Source organism: Callorhinus ursinus, unplaced genomic scaffold, assembly GCF_003265705.2.
Source record: "Callorhinus ursinus isolate GAN/ISIS: 27379988/994484 unplaced genomic scaffold, GSC_fseal_2.0 scaffold4, whole genome shotgun sequence".
Classification (NCBI taxonomy): Eukaryota; Metazoa; Chordata; class Mammalia; order Carnivora; family Otariidae; genus Callorhinus; species Callorhinus ursinus.
In genome coordinates this window covers 97,555,859-97,577,295 of record NW_027397066.1, presented here as the reverse complement: position 1 = coordinate 97,577,295, position 21,437 = coordinate 97,555,859, and positions in this window count along the sequence as shown.

Below are 21,437 nucleotides of genomic sequence, written 5' to 3'. Positions count from 1 at the left end.
TTTATATGGTTTAGAAAGAAACACCCAACTGAATGCCTGGCCCATATTAAAAGCTCAGTAAGTGGTCATTCCACTTCTCCCTTTTCTTTTACTCAAAGGCAACTTAGTGTGATTCCTTCTCTGTGGTTGCAATGGATTCAGAAATAGCTTTGCAGGAAATATTTGAAGGGAAAAAATTCTTATAATGATTGGGCAGAATACTATAACAGATTTAAGCAGAGCCTGAGTTAACTATAAAGAAAGAAGACTAAAAAAACATTTTTTTTTAAAAGCACATTTTTATCATAAGAAATCCAAAGCCTTTCCTTGGCATTTTTTTCCTAAGACCATAGATGAATTCTCCTTATCCATAGCTGAGTTATGCTCAGCAGAGAATTTTGAACTGAATTGCCCAAAGTGAGTCTAGCTGATCTTAATAGTAGAAATAGAATAGTTCTAAAGCAATAAGCTGATATAGATTTTTACTCAGATTATGGTAGAGTTTATATTTAAAAAGGAAAAGATAAGAAGATAGTGCCCATAAGTTTCTAAAATTATACTTAACTAATATTTTCTTGATGGAAATTAGAAATTTTGCTGTCTGAAACATAAATCCCAAAATGGGAAGTCATTTTTATTATGGGTTTTTCATTCTATTTTTCAATTAAATGGTGAATAAAAAATAAGTTAGTAGAAAGTCATCATGATGAGAAGTCAATAAAAAGTGATATTTGAGTTTACCTGGAAGCAAAGCAAGTAAGTTGACTCTGATACATGTCAGCCATCCTAAGATATTCATGAAAAATTTTACATAATTTAGATTTACTAACAGTCACTTAAATCACAAATTGTTACCAAAGACACATCAGTAGGTTAGTATATATCTTTTTGTTTTGATCTTTATTAACTGCTATGAAAATCATATAAACATTCTTAAGATTCATATTTATAAAATGTTGATATTGTTAGTAATGATCAGCTTCCTGCTGTGTCTCTGCACATTACGATATTTTGGCTAAAGGAGAATATTTCAAAACATGTAGGTGAATTATTTGAAGTGTCCTATATCTTTCAAATTATTATTTTGGAATTTTCATAGCCACGTCCCATGGTTCACCTTTTTTTTTTTTTTTTTTTTGAGGAAAAGGAGGAAAGAGTGATAACTGTATTTTCTATGTTTCTGAGAGTTAGAGACATTTAATGGGTCCTGGTAATAATTTGACTAGTGCAGCTTTTCTTGGCACTGAAGCCACACGTCAAGTGTGACTGTGCTGCCACCGTGTTGGTCTGATGGTAGTCGTGAGCGTGTGCTGCGTGGAAAAGTGTGCAAAGCACAGAGGAGTCCCCCTTGGGAAGCATTTTCCTGCCCATCTGCTCTTCATGACAGACCCTTGGGCAGATTCCTGCCAGACACTGCCTTCTGGAGACATGCAGTGGCTTAGCCCATGGTTTTGCTGTCACTGAAGAAAAATCACTCTCCTGATGTCTGACCAGTCTGTGAGGATTTGGTTCTTGTGGATAGCTTGTTACCAAGTGTTGCTTTTGCGCCTCATACTGTGTTTAAATGTTGCAAAATTTTCTTAAAAACCTGAAAAAATGTGAAAATATGCTTCAGTGATTGATACATAAGAGATACTATATAAGTGCTAGCTTTAAAGTGTTAGCTATTACTGGATTCTTTCCCACATATAAAGAAAATTAAGGCTATAAAATGCCAAATGATAAGCTGAGGATCGAATGGGAAATTGCTTAGAAATAATTATGTTGAAATGGGCTAGAATCTTATGCCATATGCATTTCTCAATTCACTGTGACTATCATTTCTATTTGTTTCTTTACTGCTTCCTTTCAGTATCTTAACCTAAATATTTAATTTTTGCCTAATTATTGATATCCCATTTTAGAGATGAGGAAATTGAGGTAGAGAGAGATAAAATTACTTGCCCAGGGTCATACAGCTGGTAAATGGAAGAGCCAGGATTTTAATCCTAACTGCAGCTCCAGATACCACGTCGTTAACCCCTGTGATACTTTGCTCTCCCTTGGCCTGATGTTTTATAGAAAACTCTATTTGGATTCATTTCTTCAGTTGATTTATTCATTAGCCATTAGTAATTGTGCATTACTCTGTGTAATAGTCTATAGTAAGTGGTAAAGCTAAGTTGCCAATAAAAAGAATCAGGTCCTTAAGTGACTGTTTCCACATATGACTGCATAGCTTCTCAATATTGTCTACGAGTCACAGCCAAAAGAAAGAAATAATTGAGATGAGGGATCCAATCGTAACTCATAAAGAGAAACCCTCTGCTAAGGCCTGTGAAGAGAACTTCGTACTTTCCCCCCCAAACCCCTCAATAGTTGCATTTCCAACTTAACTTGCTCGTGCTACATTTTGAGCCCACTTCATTTAGTATTGTCTTTAGGTAGAGATGGGTATAGTTGTCAAGTATTCCTGTGTTTAGACATTTTGTATATTTGAAAATTATTAAATTATATATTCAAAATGTCTAATTTGCTTGTTGATTAAACTCAGTTCCTTTGCTATTTCCCATACATTTTATTTCCCAGTTCCTAAAACACATTTTAACAAAGGATTACTGGTTAATATTTATGTTGAAATATAATTTCAGCCTGCCGTAACATTTCTATTGTAAAACAATTGCATATATTAGGAGGAATACATAAAATACATTTATTATCTGTTTTAGTGTTGGCTTCTTTCTATATTAAAATGTTTAGTATCTAGGAGAGAAATATTGAGATTATTTTGTAAACAGAAAAATAAATGACTAATTAGATAGCTATTAGACTGTAATCTTAAAGAAGGAGAACAATGCGACATGGTACATTGAAGCATCTGTTTTATTCTTGTTCAATGTCGGGGGAAAGTCATTGGCAGTTGTAACTGTCAAGGTCTCTGTTGTAGTTCTGATGTCTTGCCAAGATGTTTAAAAAGAAAATCATACTTATTTAAATGCCCAACCCAAAGGCCTAGTGTTACCTTATCTATTCAGATAAATAACAAATATCTCACAAAGAAAATTAATATTCTTTTATAAGTTTATCAGAATCATTTACTTTAGGAATAGGACACATTTTATTTTTTGGCATGAATATGCCCATTATATTATATCCTGTATATTGATCAAGTAGCCTATTTTAAAGTAATGCAGAGCCAAGATTACAAAAACCAAAGTTTTATCTTAAAATAAATACTATTGATTTTCTAAGAACCCACTGGAAATAATGAAATCAAAAGAGATCCTTGGCTTCTAGCTTCCCAGCTTCACTGCCCATATAGTGTTTAAAGTGCTCTAAAAGAAAAGAACTGATTAGAAATTTGATGGATGAACCCCTCAATTTATTTCTTAAAAGAAAAAGTTCTCTATCTTACAGCTAATGCCACACAAATTGCTCAAAGTCAGATGACTAGATGAATTCTTTATTGAAATGACAATGAAAATAATTACATTGTTAGATTGTCAGCTTTTTTAAAAACTCTTTTGGCAATCCAGACACACTGACATTAGTAACAAAGACAGTGAACATTTTTTAAAACAATGTCCCTTAAAACTTCCCAAATGTGATATCATTGAATTGCCATCCTGGTGTGATTACTCAAAATAAAGAATGAATTTTTTCAGACATATCAGGTAGTGGAGAGAAAACAGACCTTTAGTACTTATAACTTTAAAGTAAGGGAAACATCTCAATTGTTTAGAGGGCTTTTGCCCTCAATTTCAGTTGTCCTTATTTATTTGATAAAAAGCATACTTAAATCTGGTTAGCTAATTTAATATGCATACACTAGGAAAGAAGGAAGTTTATCATTATGGCCCATCTGACATACATGGCAATAATGGAATTCTAATCAGAATATAAGCAAGATTTTGTGAAAAGAATAATTAATACATGCTAAGAAAGATACTGAACAAAAGAGTCATTTTATAAAATTTTCCCTCTTTTATTCTTTTATTTCAAATATTAAAAAGGAAATAAAAAATAGTATGAAATTACAAATTGTTCCTTTTATTTGAATACATCTAACAGTCTTTCATGTTTGATACACATTTTTTTTTTTTTAATGTAAGCCTATAGGATTTGTTAGCTACATAGTTTAAGAAAAACATTTTCTGGTGAAGAAACTAAAGCAGAGGTACTCTTGTCTCATCTTTCTGGTAGAAATTCAGATTTCCCATTTGAAGTTATGCCCTTTGTTTCTACATCTTGATTTGGTACATATACCTAATCCTTAAAATGTAATTCCTTATGACCAAATTCTGGACTCCATTTGTCCTGATAGATGATTTCTAAAGTTGGAACATAGATAATTTTAATTTACTTTAAATAGAAAAATCTTGTTTTCAGGGGAAAAAACATAAAGGAAATGCTGCCTTTATGGAATGAAAGTGTAAACTAGTTAATCTCACATTGAAAGCCTAAGTTTTACTGCAACTTTTAATGTTTTTTTTTTTTTATTATTAGTTAAATAGGGGAGCCTGGGTGGCTCAGTCAGTTGAGTGTCCACTCTTGCTTTGAGCACAGGTCATGATCTCACGAGTGGTGAGATTAAGCCCCAAGTTGGCTCTGCACTCAGTGGGGATTCTGCTTGAAGATTCTCTCCCTGTGCCCCTCCCCACCTCTTAAAATAAATAATTAAATCTTAAAAAAAATGGCCTTAAATATAAAATTTTCCTCTATATAATCCTCACATTAAAGATAAAAAACTGGGTACAACACTTCTTTTATTTCATTTCTCCATGTTGTAGAAAGTTAGGGGACTGACTTAGGTACCCTTTTCTTAATATCTATGTTGATAGTCATAGGTTTTATTCAGACTTTTTCTCCTTGATTAGTCAGAAGTTATTCTATATTATAAATTTCAAAATCTCTCTGCTTTCTTAAGACAGATTTTTTTTTTTTTTTTTTTTTTTTTAGAGAGAGAAAGTGTGAAACCGGGGGGAAGGTGCGGGATTTAAAGTAAGAAGTAGATATTTTGACTTAAGAGTATATACTTGGAGGATATGATATATGCTAATGTCTAAGTAAATGTTTTATAAAAGATAAATCTGTTATCACTTTTATCTTTTGTACTAGAAAATAAAATGCAGATACAGAAAAAGACACAAAACAAATATGTGGCTCAGTGAGATATTTTAAGGTGAACAGCCTTGTAACTATCATTCAAGTCAATAAATAGAGCTCAGAGACCTCTCCATGATGCCTATACCAGTTCTAATCCCTCCCTCCTTCCAAAAGTGATCATTATCCTGGTCACCACTTCCTTGCACTTCTTTATAATGTTACATCCATGTGAGAATTCTTAGCTAACATAATTTAATAATTTTGCTATATTTTAAGTCATCCATAGTCTGTTGAAGAATGTTGGGTATTTGACCTGTAGAGTATCTGATGATTTAGATTTTGGAGTTAGTATACCAGCATCTGCATATGTCTTTTTTGTGATGTTATCAGCAGTTATCCTTAAGGCACAGGTCCATTAATTCATTGGAGGCTGCAAAATAAAGTCATATTCTCAGTCTATCACTTCTTTGAATTTAATTTTTAATTAATTAATTAATTAATTTAGTACTTTTAGAGAGATACACTCTTTGGTTACCCGTGGAATATTCAAATTGGAAAGCCGTGATAAATGCTTGAATTTATCCTTTTACTTGTATGACACTTGGTTCCCTATAATCCTTCAACATTAACCAATTACTTTATTTTTTCCAGTAGTTTAAAAAAAGTTTATTTTTAATTCCCATAATATCCATCACAGGACTGTGGGACTGTCCAGAACAATTGCTCTCCAGGTAGTGGGCGCAGCATACCAAACTACTTTGAGTTTCTGGCCCCTTTTTCTGTATGGGCTTCCATGACTGAGGCAGGAAAAGCACTAGAGTCTTGCACCAACAAATAAAGGCTTCAGCCCAGAACCAATTACTTTCTAAATATATTATGAATAAATGTGCACGATCATTGCCAATGAGCACCTCTTCATTGCTCTCTCTTGACGCATTTTGACATGACTGTAATCATCTTTGAAGGCTTTCTTATTGTCTGAGTTGGAGATATTTTACTCTGATCCTATTCATTTCCTGCTCTAGGCCCGGAATCAGCCATTTCTCCATGAAACCCCTATTTCGTTCAGTGCTAAATGGAAATTAAAGACTACAATCTGGGAATTAGGAATGCTCGTAACTGGATTGCATTCCATAGCTATGCAGTCAGCAAAACACAGTAGAAATGAATACCACAATAGCATGAATTCATATATATATTTCTAATTCAAATGTAGTTCTACAGGATTTTTTTCAATGAACTCTTCTATATTACATTTACATCTCCTTTCTTCCAAAGAATACTCATTATCACAAGTGATGATATAGTTCGAATGATTCATAATTACTTATTTGCTTTATACAACATTAGATATTCAGTGTTCTCTGAATAACAATATTAATGTTACTACCTCTAATATAATTAATGAGAATAGTTAAACATGTTTTTTCATAAAAACCCTCCTCATTTATTTCATGATTTTAAAAATCTGAATATATAGCTGGTCAAACAATACTCCCTCCACTTTAGAAAAATTTTTTAAAGATTTAATTATATATTTGGGGGGGCAGACAGAGGGAGAGGAAGAGAGAGAATCTCCAGCAGACTCCCCGCTGAGCACAGAGCCCAACCCAGAGCTCGCTCTCATAGCCCTGAGATCATGACCAGAACCAAAATCAAGAGTCGAAAACTTAACTGACTGAGCCACCCAGGTGCCCTCTCCCTCCATTTTCCCTCCATTTTAACCTTCAGTTTAGTCTTACCCAGATCCACAAATATCCATAGGCTTAATGCTGCCCACAATTCTTATGGTAGTGTTATACAGTCATTTTAGTTGTCTGAAGTTCATTCTCTAGTAAATTCCTCAGGAAGGGCTTAGAGGAACAATATTTCCTGAGTTCTGACATGTGATAATAGTTTGGAGTTTTATAGTTGAAATAGTTTTGCTCGTTTTAAACCCTCATTTCTCCCCTTGCATATCTTAAATATGTTACTCTGTTTCCTTTGGGGTTAAAATTTTCTTACTGTCAAAAAGACTGATGACGGGCAGCGCCTGGGTGGCTCAGTTGGTTAAGCGACTGCCTTCGGCTCAGGTCATGATCCTGGAGTCCCTGGATTGAGTCCCACGTCAGGCTCCCTGCTCGGCAGGGAGTCTGCTTCGCCCTCTGACCCTACCCCCTCTCATGTTCTCTGTCTCTCAAATAAATAAAATCTTAAAAAAAAAAAGACTGATGATGAGCTAATTTTCCCCCTTATATTGACTTATAATTCAATTTCTTTCTGTGCCTAATGTCAAAAAGTTTGTTTTTTTTCTTTGAAGCCAAGTATTTCTTGGCATTGTTTATTTTGAGACTATACTCTCATGTATGTGGTAATGTTTCAATATGTAATTTTAATGCTTCTTTATATAAGGAAGTTTTCCTGAATTGGAATTGTTAGTGTTTTTTCCCTCCTAACTCTTCCTCTATTCTTTGTGCTGCTATTAATGTTTGTTGAGCCTTCCTTCTTGGATTTTCTTTGCTTATCTTCAGTATTTGTCACTTCCCCTCTCTCTCTCTCAACCTCTTTCATTTACCTCTGGATTTTTAACATTTTCACTTCTTTACCCTCTATATCTCCTTGGGTGTAAACTGTTGTGTTCATTTTTGTTTGTGTTTCTCTTATTTTTGAAAAGACGGTTTCTTTTATTTTTATCTTTTTCTTGAGTGCTGTCAATATGCTTGAATTTTTCTTTCATGTTATTTTTAATGTGTTTTTCATGTCTTAAATAATTTTTAATGTACTTTAGCTTATCTTGAACTAACATGTAACAGTTCATATATCCATATAGGATATATTTTTTGCCATGCTTCCATTTAAAAACTTTGTATGGAATTTTACCTCAATACTTTTTATTTCCTAATTTGATGTGAAATTATTTTTTTCTGAACTTTTAGTAGGAGGTTTGGAAGTGTTCCTAAACTTCTCTCAATTCCTCCTCTCTAATCTGACACCAAAACTATTGAAACTTGTTTTCTAATATTTCCTGGTTTTGTCTCCCTCTTCACTTTTCTCTGAAAGTTTTCTTTCTTTCATCTTTATTGTGATTGTCTTGCTCAATTTTGATTTCGCTCCAGGCAGTTTCTCCTTAGCTTAGGAGACCTAACTGGTCACCTTGAGATTTCCCAGGAGCCAAAGTGCTCTGGCCTTTTTACATTATTTTTCCTGTGGACCCCTCAGCTCATCTCATATTGGTTTTGGCAAAAACATGATCAGTTTCAGCTACTGTTTTTACATGGCACTACCATTGTCTAGGTGTGTTACATATTTTGAGGTTCTCCTTTTCTTACTTCTGTCAGACACCGTGTTGCTTTCCTCTGCTTCCTCATGCACAGAAGCTGATAAAATATGGGTCTTCTGGTCATGGGTGGTTGGTCCTCAACCACTTGTATTTTGAAGTTTATAGGGATACCTTGCCACCTTGCTTTTCTATAAATATTGCTTATGAGTTATGGATACACTCTTCAGCTGTTTTGTTTGTCTTACTATCTAGTTGCTCCATGTTTATGAGAATCAAAAATCATATTACCATAGCCATCCTCTTATAATCTCCCTGTCCCCTCCCTTCCCCTGCCCTCTTTTTTTTTTTTTTTGTCTTTTTCTTTTCACAACACAACACAGTGTTTAAGAGATTCTGCAACCAGACTACATGGGTTCAAATCCCAGCTCTACCACTACAATCAGTGTTACCTTGGCACACTGTCTCCTGAACTCTAAAATTGTGATAATAACCAATGTATCCTAAAGGATTGTTATGGGGCTAAATGAGTTAATATTTTAAAGCATTTATAATTATGCCTGTACATGATAATTGCAATGTATGTGTTTGTTAAGTAAATTTTAGCCTTAATATACAGTATATCAGTCATTTAAAAATTCAATTAATGTATCATTCAAAACAGAAAAATACCATCACTGCCATTCCTTTATTATCTTATTAAAAACTATAATTCAAAAAAAATGAAATCTTGCCATTTGCAACAATGTGGGTGGAAATAGAGGGTATTATGCTAAGTGAAATAAGTCAACCAGAGAAAGACATGTATCATATGACCTCACTGATATGAGGAATTCTTAATCTTAGGAAACAAACTGAGGGTTGCTGGAGTGGTGGGGGGTGGAAGGGATGGGGTGGCTGGGTGATAGACATTGGGGAGGGTATGTGCTATGGTGAGCGCTGTGAATTGTGTAAGACTGTTGACTCACAGACCTGTACCTCTGAAACAAATAATACATTAGATGTTAAAAAAAAAAAAAAAAAAAATAGGGGGAAGGAAAAAAAAAAGGGGGGGGGATATAGGAGGGGGAGATGAACCATGAGAGACTATGGACTCTGAGAAACAAACTGAGGGTTCTAGAGGGGAAGGGGGTGGGGGATGGGTTAGCCCGGTGATGGGTATTAAAGAGGGCACGTACTGAATGGAGCACCGGGTGTTATACGCAAACAATGAATCATGGAACACTACATCAAAAACTAAAAAAACCCCCCAAAAACTGTAATTCATATCCTGATTCCCCATTTGTTAGCCTATTAAAGAATAGGATAGTTATTCTAGGATATGTTGAGAATGGTCCTTTGATACTGACCATTTATTGAGAAAATGATAATATTAATAACAAAAACAACAGCAATATCAGAGGCATTGCTGCAATTAATATGATGATGATGATTATCCATTATCCATTAATATGACAAGGATGATTATTAATGATTACAGTAGTATTCAAAGGTTAAATAATTATGAAGAACTAGGAACAAACATAAGGATTTTATAAAAGTTCACAGAAGACTATCAAAGTGACATTTGGAAAAGAAAATGTATAATATTTTTAAAAAGAGAACTAGCTTTATAAGCATGTGAATTTGGAGGAGAGTGGGCAAGCCAGTTACTTTAACAAGAACCATAAATGCCTTGTTAGAGAAAAGCATGGTGAATCAATCAGAGTTAGTGTACTGGCTAATATGTTGTCTTTTGATTGGTTTCTCCATTACTGGCCTATCAAGGTTAATTTTGTATGTGTTTCAACTTACCACAGGTTATTGGTTTGTCTTCTCATCCACAGCAGAGTTCAAAATGAGCACACCTTCCCCACAGAGCAAGTGCTATGAGCAGTGTAGCAGATCATCTGCTTCAAGGTCTTCTTCCTACTACCAGGTGTATTGCTCGACATGAGGCCAAGAGTGTGAACTATTTGCACTGAGAAAAAACAGCAGTGAAATTGAAAATATTAGCATGTGGTATGACTATAAGTCAATTCTCACTGTGGTTGCCTCTGGTTCTCTTCTGCATGATATGCTTTCTTTGAACTCAGGAAAAAGGGGTCATTTTCTTTTTCTCTCCTTTAAATCTCTTGCTTGTTGTATTTTCCAAATTCCATAGTTGTAATTACGGTCAAGATAAACCTGCTTAACTTATGTGGCTTAGAATTCTAGAACATGTCCCATGGCGTGAATGTTTAAAGAATAATTAGCCTATGTGGTGAAAATTGGCAAGTAACTCCAATTCACAAAAATTTTAATTTAAAATATTGGTTTTGAATATGCCATGAAGTTCTGAGGAATATGACACTCCGGCCCCAGGCTATAGCTACCAATTCTAACTTTCCATTTCACAATCACCGCTATCAAGATATTATGTGATTGTGTGCTTTTGACAAATAATGTTGATAAAATTGTGGCATGGGCCTTGTCAATGTGTGGCTTACACATTTGAGCAAATGATAAAAAACTGAATCGATTATTTGCCAAATTTCAATGTGTTTTTGCCACATCAGTATTTTGAAACATCCCTTATTTTTAGATGTGTTGAACACTTTATATTTCAACATTTATGGTTAATTTTGGTTATATTTTGCATATGACTTAATTGAATAAAATGTAATGGCCTCATAGGCATTTCTTATTGTCACTGCAAAGCCAGTCTAATTAAATTTTAGGGCCCTCAATATTAGTGTTTGTGATCACTTCTCAGTTTCTGGTTAGAAAATTAAATCAGAACATTTTGATACTAATACTCTGCCAAGTGATTTTTTTGGACTGTTCTAATTCTAAAAAATATAGCATACATATTATTTTTCTTGTTGTTGAAAATGTCCCTTATTTGAATTAAAAAGAACCTTTGCATTTCCCATTGAGCACCAGAAAGTGAATAATACTTCTATTGTCTTCAATTGAAGGTAATTATTAAATTGTGTTCCTAGCCTTTTCTTCTTATAATGAATTATCAATAGGCTGAATGCCATATCACTTTTAAAACATGCTTTAGCAGGAAATATATAATATGACAGAAAATTATTTGCTTAGAGAATACCTATGTATCTTGATATACTCTCATATACAATATTCATATTCACACACAATTTCAAAGGAAAAATAATTATATATTTATAGAAAGTTATAATTTATATAATTAAATAATAAAAGTAAATTTAAGCTATTAGATATGCAATTAAATTTCTTTTGTGCAGCAAAATAATTTTAGGAATATTTTGGCATAAACTAAGCTATGATTTATAGGGAGATGGTAGATAGGGAGTTGATTCAACGTAATTTATTAGAGAGTTTTGAAATGGTGAGACAACAGCTTCATACTACTTCTAGGCACAATTTTAATGAAGGTAAAAATTTTTATAATTTTCCTATATTAACATCCACTTACTAATGTCCCTACCCCTCTTGGTAGATGTTTTAAAAGTTATTATTTTCCTTTGCTAATTTCTTTTTTCTGGGCAATTGACCCAGGCCTCGCTTCATTTGGAACTACCCTTTCTGTTTCAGGGCAGGGATATAATCTTCTCAGATAGTGATCCAATAAATGATAATTTAATATCTGTTCACCCCCTTTAAGTTCACTTACCTGGACACTAAGATGATCACTTACTCATCATTCAAAGCTTATTATCAGATTCAATTTTTTTCCCCATTGAAATTATATTGAAATGTACTACAATACCTGGGGACAGTGTAAGTCAACATTCCTGGCAACTTACTATGTGGTAAACACAGTGCTATTAGCTTCACATACTTGATTTCTCAAGACTCTTTCAAGTGCAAATTTATCTTAGGCAAAAATGAAGAGAAATTATTGGCCTTCTAAGCAGCAGGGTCCAGTATGGATTTAGGCACAGCTGGATTCAGGGGCTCAAAAATGATATTGGTACCATGTTTTAATTTTTATTCTGTCTTGTTTTGGTTTCATTCTACAGGAAGTCTCCTTTTACATGGCTAGGAAAATGGGTGCCTGCACTCACGGATTCAGATCCTCCCAGTGGCTACATGTAAATAAATATAATCATACATATATGAGTATAAATGTATAACATAACTTATGATATATCTTAATTCATTTGATATTCATAACAACCCCTTGAGGTAGACACTATTTTTTTTTTTATCTCAATTGTAGATGTGAGGAAACTGTAACACAGAAATGTTTAACTAACTTTCACAACATCATACAACTCCACAGTGGCAAGTCCAGGTTCCCAACCCAAAGGAGTCACATTAGAATCAATGCTCTTTACCACTCCACTCACTCTACTCCATTCTATTAGACCTCTGTCTAAATAGATGCACAGAAGTCTGTGGTTACGCAGCATTATTTATGTCCCTCCTCTCAAACTGATCTTTGTGTGTCTTGAGATGGAGCAATAATTCACTTGGAAAGACAGATACTGGATATCCAAAAAAAAAAAGAGGTGTTGTGATGGTATTGTCCAGTGGCCTCTGGGTCACATATTTACACTTTGGGTTGGGGAGGGAATGGAGGGCTTGCTATTGGGCTGATACTCCTACCATATCTAGCTGATAAGTAAAGGATAATTTTGAAAAAGGAAAATAGGTTGGTTTTTTTTTGACACAAAAGGATACCTTGAATTCTGTGTGACAAAAAAAATATTACTTTCAGCTGCTTAACACCCGCATACCTGTGGTTTTTAAACTTGTCCATAAGTTTTTTGACACTCCCTCTTCAAAATATTCTCTTCACCTGGTGTGTGGACTTTGTGACTCACATCCAATGACTAGAATGTGCTAAAAGTGGAGGTATACATGACTTTTGAAGGAACTCATAATGGGCATTACAGCTCCCTTGTCTCACTCTCTGTCAGCTCACTCACTCTGAGGGAAACCAGCTGCCATGTTGTGAGGACACTCAAGCAATCTCACACAGCGATCCATCTGGCAAGGTACTGAGGCCTCCCACCAACTACTATGACTTGATAGTTCTCTTTAAAAAGATTAAAACAAGAAAAACTTTGTTTTATATTTACCGACATGTTTATCATTTTTTAAATTAAGCTTTGTATTTCAATTCCAGGGTAGTTAACATACATTGTTATATTAGTTTCAGGGGTACAATATAGTGATTCAATAATTCTATGCATCATTACTCAGTGTTCATCATGATAAGTGTACTCTTAATCCCCTTCACCTATTTCACCCACCCCCCCATCCACCCCATCCACCTCCCCTCTGATATGCTTTATTTTAAATGAGAACCCTCACTTAAAGTTATTTTCAGCAAAAACATTTTTTACCTGAACTGTACTTCAGAATACATGGTTCTAAAAGATATATATGTATCTTTATACACAAAGATTATATATATATATAAATAAGCATTCCATTTAAGAAAAACAGAATACACTTTTTCTTCAAGTACACAGAGGAATCCCCTAGTTAAATCACATAAAAAGAGACATAACAAATATTACAAATTTAAGATGACTGGTGTCAGGTCTCATTTCATAAGCAGACCAAAGCACATCTAGTTAAAACTCACCACATTTAGACCAGGGACCAAATACCACCCATGGCAGGCAAGGAGAGCCTCTGCAATGACTGGCCTGAAGGACAGAGCAGCCAGGACACAACAGCAGAGCATATGCAGCATACACTGGAGACACTCCCTGAAGTGCCAGGCCCTGGGAAATACAAGACCTCTTCTTCACAAGGCCATTACTTTCAGGAGCAGGAGAAGTAGCTGGCTTTTTTAACACACAGAAGAAGGCAGAGACTTAGACAAAATGCCAAGATGGAGGAATTTATCCCAAATGAAAGAACAAGATAAGGACATGGCAAGAGATCTAAGTGAAACAAATATAAGTAACATGCCTGATGGAGAATTTAATGCAACAATCATAAGGATACTCACTGGGTTTCAGAAAAGAATAGAAGACATCGGTGAGACCCTTACAATAGACATAAAAGAGTTAAAAAAAGAATCAGAGATGAGGAATGCAATAAATGAGATTAGAAACAGGCTTGATGCAATGAACAGCAGGTTGGAAAAAGCAGAGGAATGAATCAGTGACTAGAAGACAAAATAATGGAAAATAATGAAGCTGAACAAAAGAGAAAGAATTATGCAACCTGAGAATAGATGTAGGGAACACAGTGACTCCAACAAACATAATAACATTCATATTATAGGAGTTCCAGAAAAAGGAGAGAAAAGGGGGCAGAAAATTTGTTTAAAAAAATAATATCTGAAAACTACCCTAATCTGGGGAAGGAAACAGACATCCAAATCCAGGAGCACAGAGAACTCTCATCAAAATCAACAGAAGCAAGCCAACACCAAGACATATTGTAATTACATTTTCAAAATATTGTGATAAAGAAAAAACCTTGAATGAAGGAATAAAAAAGAAATCATTAACTTACAAGGGAAAATCCAGAAGGCTAGCTGGAGAGTTCTCAACAAAAACTTGGCAAGCCAGAAGAGAGTGGCATGATATATTCAAAGTGCTGAATGGGAAAAATCTGCAGCCAAGAATATTCTGTCCAGCAAGGTTGGACAGAAGGAGAGATAGTTTCCCAGACAAACAAAAACTAAAGGAGTTCATGACCACTAACACAGCCCTACAAGAAATATTGAAGGGTACTCTTTGAGTGCTAAGGAGAGACCAAAAGTGACAATCAAAGGATCAGAGAAGCTCACCAGAAATGACAAAACAAGTAATAAAATGGCAATAATTACATATCTATCCATAATTACTTTATAAATAGATTAAACACTCCATTCAAATGACATAGGGTGTCAGAATGGACAAAAAAAATGAGACCCGTCTATATGCTGCCTACCAGAGACTCATTTTAGACCTAAATATACATGTAGATTGAAAGCAAGGGGGTGGAGAAACATCACACAAATGGATGTTTAAAAGAAAGTCAGAGTAATAATATGTATATTGGACAACCTAGATTTTTTTGTTGTTGTATTGTTTTTATCCTGCTTTGGAATTAGGGTAGTAATGGCCTCATTGAATGATTTTGAATGTGTTCCCTCTATTTCATTATTTGTAAGATTTTGTTAAAGCTTGTCATTAATTACATTTTTTTTTAAAGTTTGGTAGAATTCACCAATGAAATCATGTGGTCTTAGGCTTTTCTGTGCTGGGAGACTTTGATTCCTAATTCAACTATTCATTCTTATTATTGGCTTAAGAAGATTTACTACTTCTTGTATTCAAGATTCATGATTCAATCTTGGTAACTTATGCATCTTTGGAAATTGTCTGTTTTTGTTTTTGTTTTTTCTAAGTTATCCAACTGTTAGTATATAATTGTTTATAGTAATCACAGTTATCACACTATGTATTTCTGTGGTTATCTGTTGTATTGTTTTCTCTTCCATTTCCCATTTTGGTTTTTAAGGCTTCTCTCTTTTTTCTTAATTAATGTAGTTAAATTATTGCCAATTTTGTTTTATTTGTTTGGAAAAACTGATCATTACTTTCAATGTTATGTTATTGTTTATTCTGGTCTCTATTTTATTTATTTCTGAGTTTTCTTTGTTTTTTCCTTCCTCTGCTGAATTTCAGCTAAGCTTCTTCTTTTTCTGATTCCTTGTAGTGTAACATTAAATTGTTTATTTGAACTTTTTTCCTTAATACAAGCATTTATACCATAAATTTCACTCTAAAGTCTGCTTTTGCTCCATCCCATAGGTTTTGGAATATTGTATTTTCTTTTTCTTTCGTCTTGAGACATATTTTGATTTGCCATTTGATTTCTTATTTGGCCCATTGCTTGTGCAGTAGTGTGTCGTTTAATATTTACATGTTAAATGTAAATATTTACATTATGGATTTTCCAGCTTTGTTTTATTACTGATCTTTAGTTTTGTACCATTTTAGTTGAAAAATATACTTGTTTATCATTTCTAGTGCTCTTCATTCGTATGTGTAGATCCAGATTTTCATCTGGTATCATTTACCTTCTGCTCAAGGAACTTCCTTTAGTATTTCTTGTATTTTAGTTCTAATAGGGATAAAATTTGTAAATTTTTTATTTAAAAAATTCTTTCTTTTTTCTTCATTACTGAAAGATATTTCACCAGGTAAAAGTTCTAGGTTGACAGGTCTTTTCCTTTCATTGCTTTAAAGATGTCTCTCCATTGTCTTCAGGCTGGCATTGTTTCTGACAGTAAGGCTGTTGTATTTGTCTTTGTTCTTTTACACTTAATGTGTACATTTTTATTTGTCTTTAGTAATCTGATTATAATGTGCATAGGCATTTTTGTTATTATTCTGATTCGTGTTTGTTGAGCTTATTAGATCTGCGGGCTTATGTTTTTCATCAAATTTGAAGAATTTTCAGCTATGAAGTCTTAACATATTTTTGTTCTTCCCACTCCTCTCTTCTGAGATTCTGGTAAAATTAGTCCAGTAGTTACTAGATCAGTAGTTATTTTCCAAATGCTCTGTTCATTAAAAATATATATATATTTGTTTTTATTTCAGTACTTCGGTTTGGATATTTCTGATTATTATATCTTCAATTCCAATATATTTTCTTCTGCACTGTTTAATCTGCTGCTATGATTGCCCGACAGGAGAACCAAGTGGCACCTGGAAATCTTGGAGGATAGGAGGTTTATTTAACTCTCGCAGGCTCAGAGGAGAGTGGTCTCCAAAGGTCTGAGCCCCAAGCACAAACAAAGGGCAGAATTTATACACTTCTACTTCCACATACTTGGAACTTTTGGTGCGTGTGGGAAGCGCAGCAGGGAGAAGAACCTGGAAGAGCCCCAGGGCAAGGACTGGGACTCTCTTGCTGGCTCGGTCAGCCATCTTAGGACACAGATTTTCCTTATCATTCCCCCCTTTGAGGCCCCTTTAAACACGTAGTTTAGAAGGCATCATCTTCCTCTTCTAAGGGGCGATAGTGAGTAAGGAGTAACTGGAGTCTGATTTTAGCAATTTGAGTAGTAATAAACCTAGTAAGGGCATTAAGAATACAAGAACCAAATACCAATATGAGGAGAAGCAATAGGAGGGGGCCGACGAGGGGGGTGAACCAAGGGAACCATTGTGAGAGAGTATCCCACCAAGTTGTCCACTGGAGTGTTTCCCACCAGCGATGTACTCATTCCTGTAATTGGGTCAGAGTTTCTTGGACCACCCCTGATTCATTAGCAGAAAAACAACACTCCTCCTGTAAGAAGAGGCAGAGCCCCCCTTGTACGACCGTGAGCAAGTCAAGCCCACGCCTGTTTTGGAGGACAACTGAGGCCAGTGAATCGAGTTGTTGCTGTAGGGCCAGGGCAAACTGAGTGAGGGTGGAAAAATCCACTGTGAGTTGTTGAGTTAACCCCTGGTACTAAACTTGAGACATCCTGACGCCAGTGGCGCTGGGGGCAACGCCTGATGAGGCCTTCAGGCTTACGATAAGAGGGATGGCCACAGGGGAGCATTGAGGTCAGCTAGGAGGTCTCCATATGAGTGGGGTATCATTCCCGGGGAGGACTGAAAGATCGGGTAAGAGATTGACAAGCATGCATGATTGATCACACGGGGTGATGCAGATGTATACACCTTGATCACAAGCCAAAAAGGCGTTGTTAGGTGTATAGACCCAACTGTGGCCTGTGTTGGGAGAGGAGGATTTGCCATACAGCGGTACCAGGACCAGAGAGGGATAATCTGAGGCCCCCGGTGCCGAGGTGGGAAGTGACCCAGTAGATTGGTTGAGGATGACACCTAGGTATTGGATGGGACCAGGCTTCATACAGATCCAGCAGTCAAATGCTAGAGGTGGATTTAAGTGGTTAAGCACTTGGTGGGAGGCGTTAATCATACCTAACATTTGTGCTTTAGATGCTTGCTGCATATGGATGGGAGACCCAGGGATGCACCAGGGCGAGTTATTTTTTGTATGACTCTGGGGTTTGACTGTAAGGCGTGGAGTGAACATGGACTTAATCATAAATTTGGCCATGGGGTCAGTCCCCATAGAGTGATATTGGCCCAACAGGAGAATGATTCCTGTAGCCCATGATGTGGCACTGGGTTCTAAGACTGAGAGGGTGAGCGGTATACAGTGATTGTTGGGGCAAGAGGATGGGGTGGCGTTGTGTGACAAGGAAATCCAGATGTCACTGTGCTGTTTGAGGTGCCATCTGGTGGGCCATTGTTTCATTCACAGCCAAGTCGCCACCCATGACTCACATCCCCAGGCTTGCAAGCAGAACTGAGGGCAGGAGTTTGGCTGTTGAGGCATAGGGCCCCCACAGATGTAGATATCTACCAGCCAGTAACCAGAGTGAGGGCCATGGTAGGAACACCATCTATGAGGTTCCCAGGAGGTATCAAGAAGCTGGCATCTATCAAAATGGAGGTTAACCTTTGGTGTGTGGCCATCCCAGGTGGAAGAAACCAATGGGGTGCTGGTGCAGGATTGAGGGGAATAAGCTGGAAAGTCCATTTGCCAGTAACCGTGATATGAGAGTTGCCCCCCGTGCCAGGCTGGACAAGCTAGAGGCAGTGAGGATGAACAACACACCAGGCAGCAGAAGACCGGGACTGACTGGGGCCAGGAAAACCATGGTGAAATGTGCTCAGGAGTAGACAGCAGAGGGCCAATAAAAGTGGGATCTATGACCTTAGTTAGAGGGAGTCATCGTGGCTAACCCGTCGGCAGATGAAACCCATGGACAAGTAAGTGCAGTAATAAACCCTAGGGACATCCAATGAGCAATGTCAATAGTAAGTCTCAGGGGGAAAGTCCAGTCAGGAGGGGCAACAGTGTAGAATCTGACTCCCAAGATGAGGGTAATCACGCCAATGACAGCCGGGGACCATGGTGAGCAGGTGTCCATCAGTAGGTGGGTCTTGTCGAAGGTGAAGCCAGAGTGGGTTCACGAAGTCTGGCTGGACTCTCCACTGGCATGGCTCCTCATCCGAATGATGAGTTTTCTTCATTCTGGAGTGGTGGACCCATGGGGTGACACCTGAGACCTTGGGGGCAGTAGTGGCATTTAGAACAACAGTGTGCAGCCCTGTCCACTGCGGTTTGAGGGGGTCTTTCTTCCAATCTTTGACCCAAACTGACTCCCCTGTCTGGAAGGAGTGTACCTGAGACCCTAAGGAGATTGGGGCCCTCTCAATGGTGTACTTTTATAATTTATTTAGGGTGGCCCCCAGGGCCTGAAGCTCCTCCTTTATCCCTTTATCTCCAACCTGATGCAAGTTTCCTGGAAGGCTTCCCAAACACGGGGGAGGCCGTCCATGTATTAATTCGAATGGAGAGAAACCTGATGTCCCGGGCATGCAGCAAGCATGCAGGAAAGCTAGGGGTAGCACTCTGGCCATGGGAGGTTAGTCTCCTGACAAAACTTTGCTAAGGTTCCCTTGAGGGTGCGATTCATTTGCTCTACTTTCCCTGAACTTTGGGGCCGGTAAGCGGTGTGGAGTCTCCAGGTGATGTTGAGAGATTTGGTCAAGACCTGTACAATGTCTGCCACAAATGCGGGTCCATTATCACTATGGATTGTTAATGGCAGGCCGAACTGGGGCACGATGTCCCACAAGAGGATTTTAGCTTACTTCCCAGCTTTGCTCTGTCTTAGTCAGGAAGGTTTCAACCCACCCAGAGTATGTGCATACTATTACTAGGAGATTTCTGAACCCCCTGCTTGGCTGCACATCTGTGAAGTCTACCTCTAGATCTTCGGAAGGGGTTGTTCCCATCCTCTGGCAGGGACTGTGGTGCAGACTGAACATTATTTTTAGCACATGTTATGCATTGTTCATTCATTGCTCGGCATAATGCTGGCTGCTGACTGATGTAGTAGTGCTTCTTGAGAAGGGCCTCTAATGCAGTTTTTCCCAGATGAGTGAGCTGGCGGTATTCTTTGACTAGATGCCCTCCAGTTGGTGTTGGAACAAAGATGTGCCCGTCTGGCATCATACACCATCCCTTTTCAGTCAGGGTGGCTCCCTCAGCCTATTCCTTTTCCTTTTTAGTGTAACTGGGTGGAGGGACTTCTTCTGGGTGTGTGAGGGCCATGGTGAGGGAAGGGGCTCTGTCCATGTCCTCACTGGCTGCGGTCGTGGTTGCCTCATCTCTCAGATGATTTCCCCATGCTATGGGGTCATCTCCTTTCTGGTGTCCCTTACAGTGCAGGATTGCTACTTCCTTTGGAAGCCAGACAGCTTCAAGGAGTCTCAGTATCTCCTCCTTGTTCTTAATAGCTTTTCCTGCTGCAGTTAAGAGGCCCCTTTCCTTGTAGATGGCTCCATGTATATGTGCAGTAGCAAAGGCATACCGAGAGTCAGTATAGATGTTGACTCTCCTCCCTTCACCGAGGGTGAGGTCTTGGACTAAGGCATATAATTCAGCCCACTGAGCTGACCACCCAGCTGGTAATGCCTTAGCTTCTAAAACTTCAGTGGTTGTGGTTACTGCATAACCCACTTTCTGGGCACCCTCCTGTAGGTAACTGCTACCTTCACTGAACAGCGTGAGCTCTGGATTCTTTATGGCTTGATCCCGCAGATCTGGACGGCTAGTGTAGACTTCATCAGTCACCTCAGAGCAGTCATGGTCTGGTTTCCCCTCTTCCGTGGGGAAAAAGTTTGCTGGATTTAATGTCCTTACTGTTTCGATAATGACCCATGGGTATTCGCAGAGGAGCCCTTGGTATTGTGCCAGCCGAGAGTTGGAAAGGAAGTTGTGTCACTGTGTATTCATGAGGGACACAACTGCAAGAGGGACCTTGACTTTAAGTTCTTGCCTCAGGGTAAGTTTGTCCACCTCCTTGATGAGTAGGACTGTGGCTGCCAGTGCCCTGAGGCACTGTGGCCTTCCCACTGCCACAGGGTCCAGCTTCTTTGACAGGTAAGCAACTGGCCGTTGCCAGGGTCCAAAAAGAGATTGAAGGGTTTTTCTACATCTGGTAGGCCCAGGGCTGGAGCCCACCTCAGGGCAGTCTTTATCTCTGTGAAAACAGCTTTTGCTTCCTCAGTCCAGGCAGGGGGTTCTCGATCTGGTCCCCCTAAGAGATCATAAAGGGGTCTTGCTATTGCCAAGAACCCAGGGATCCAGATGCAGCAGAATCTGCAGGCCC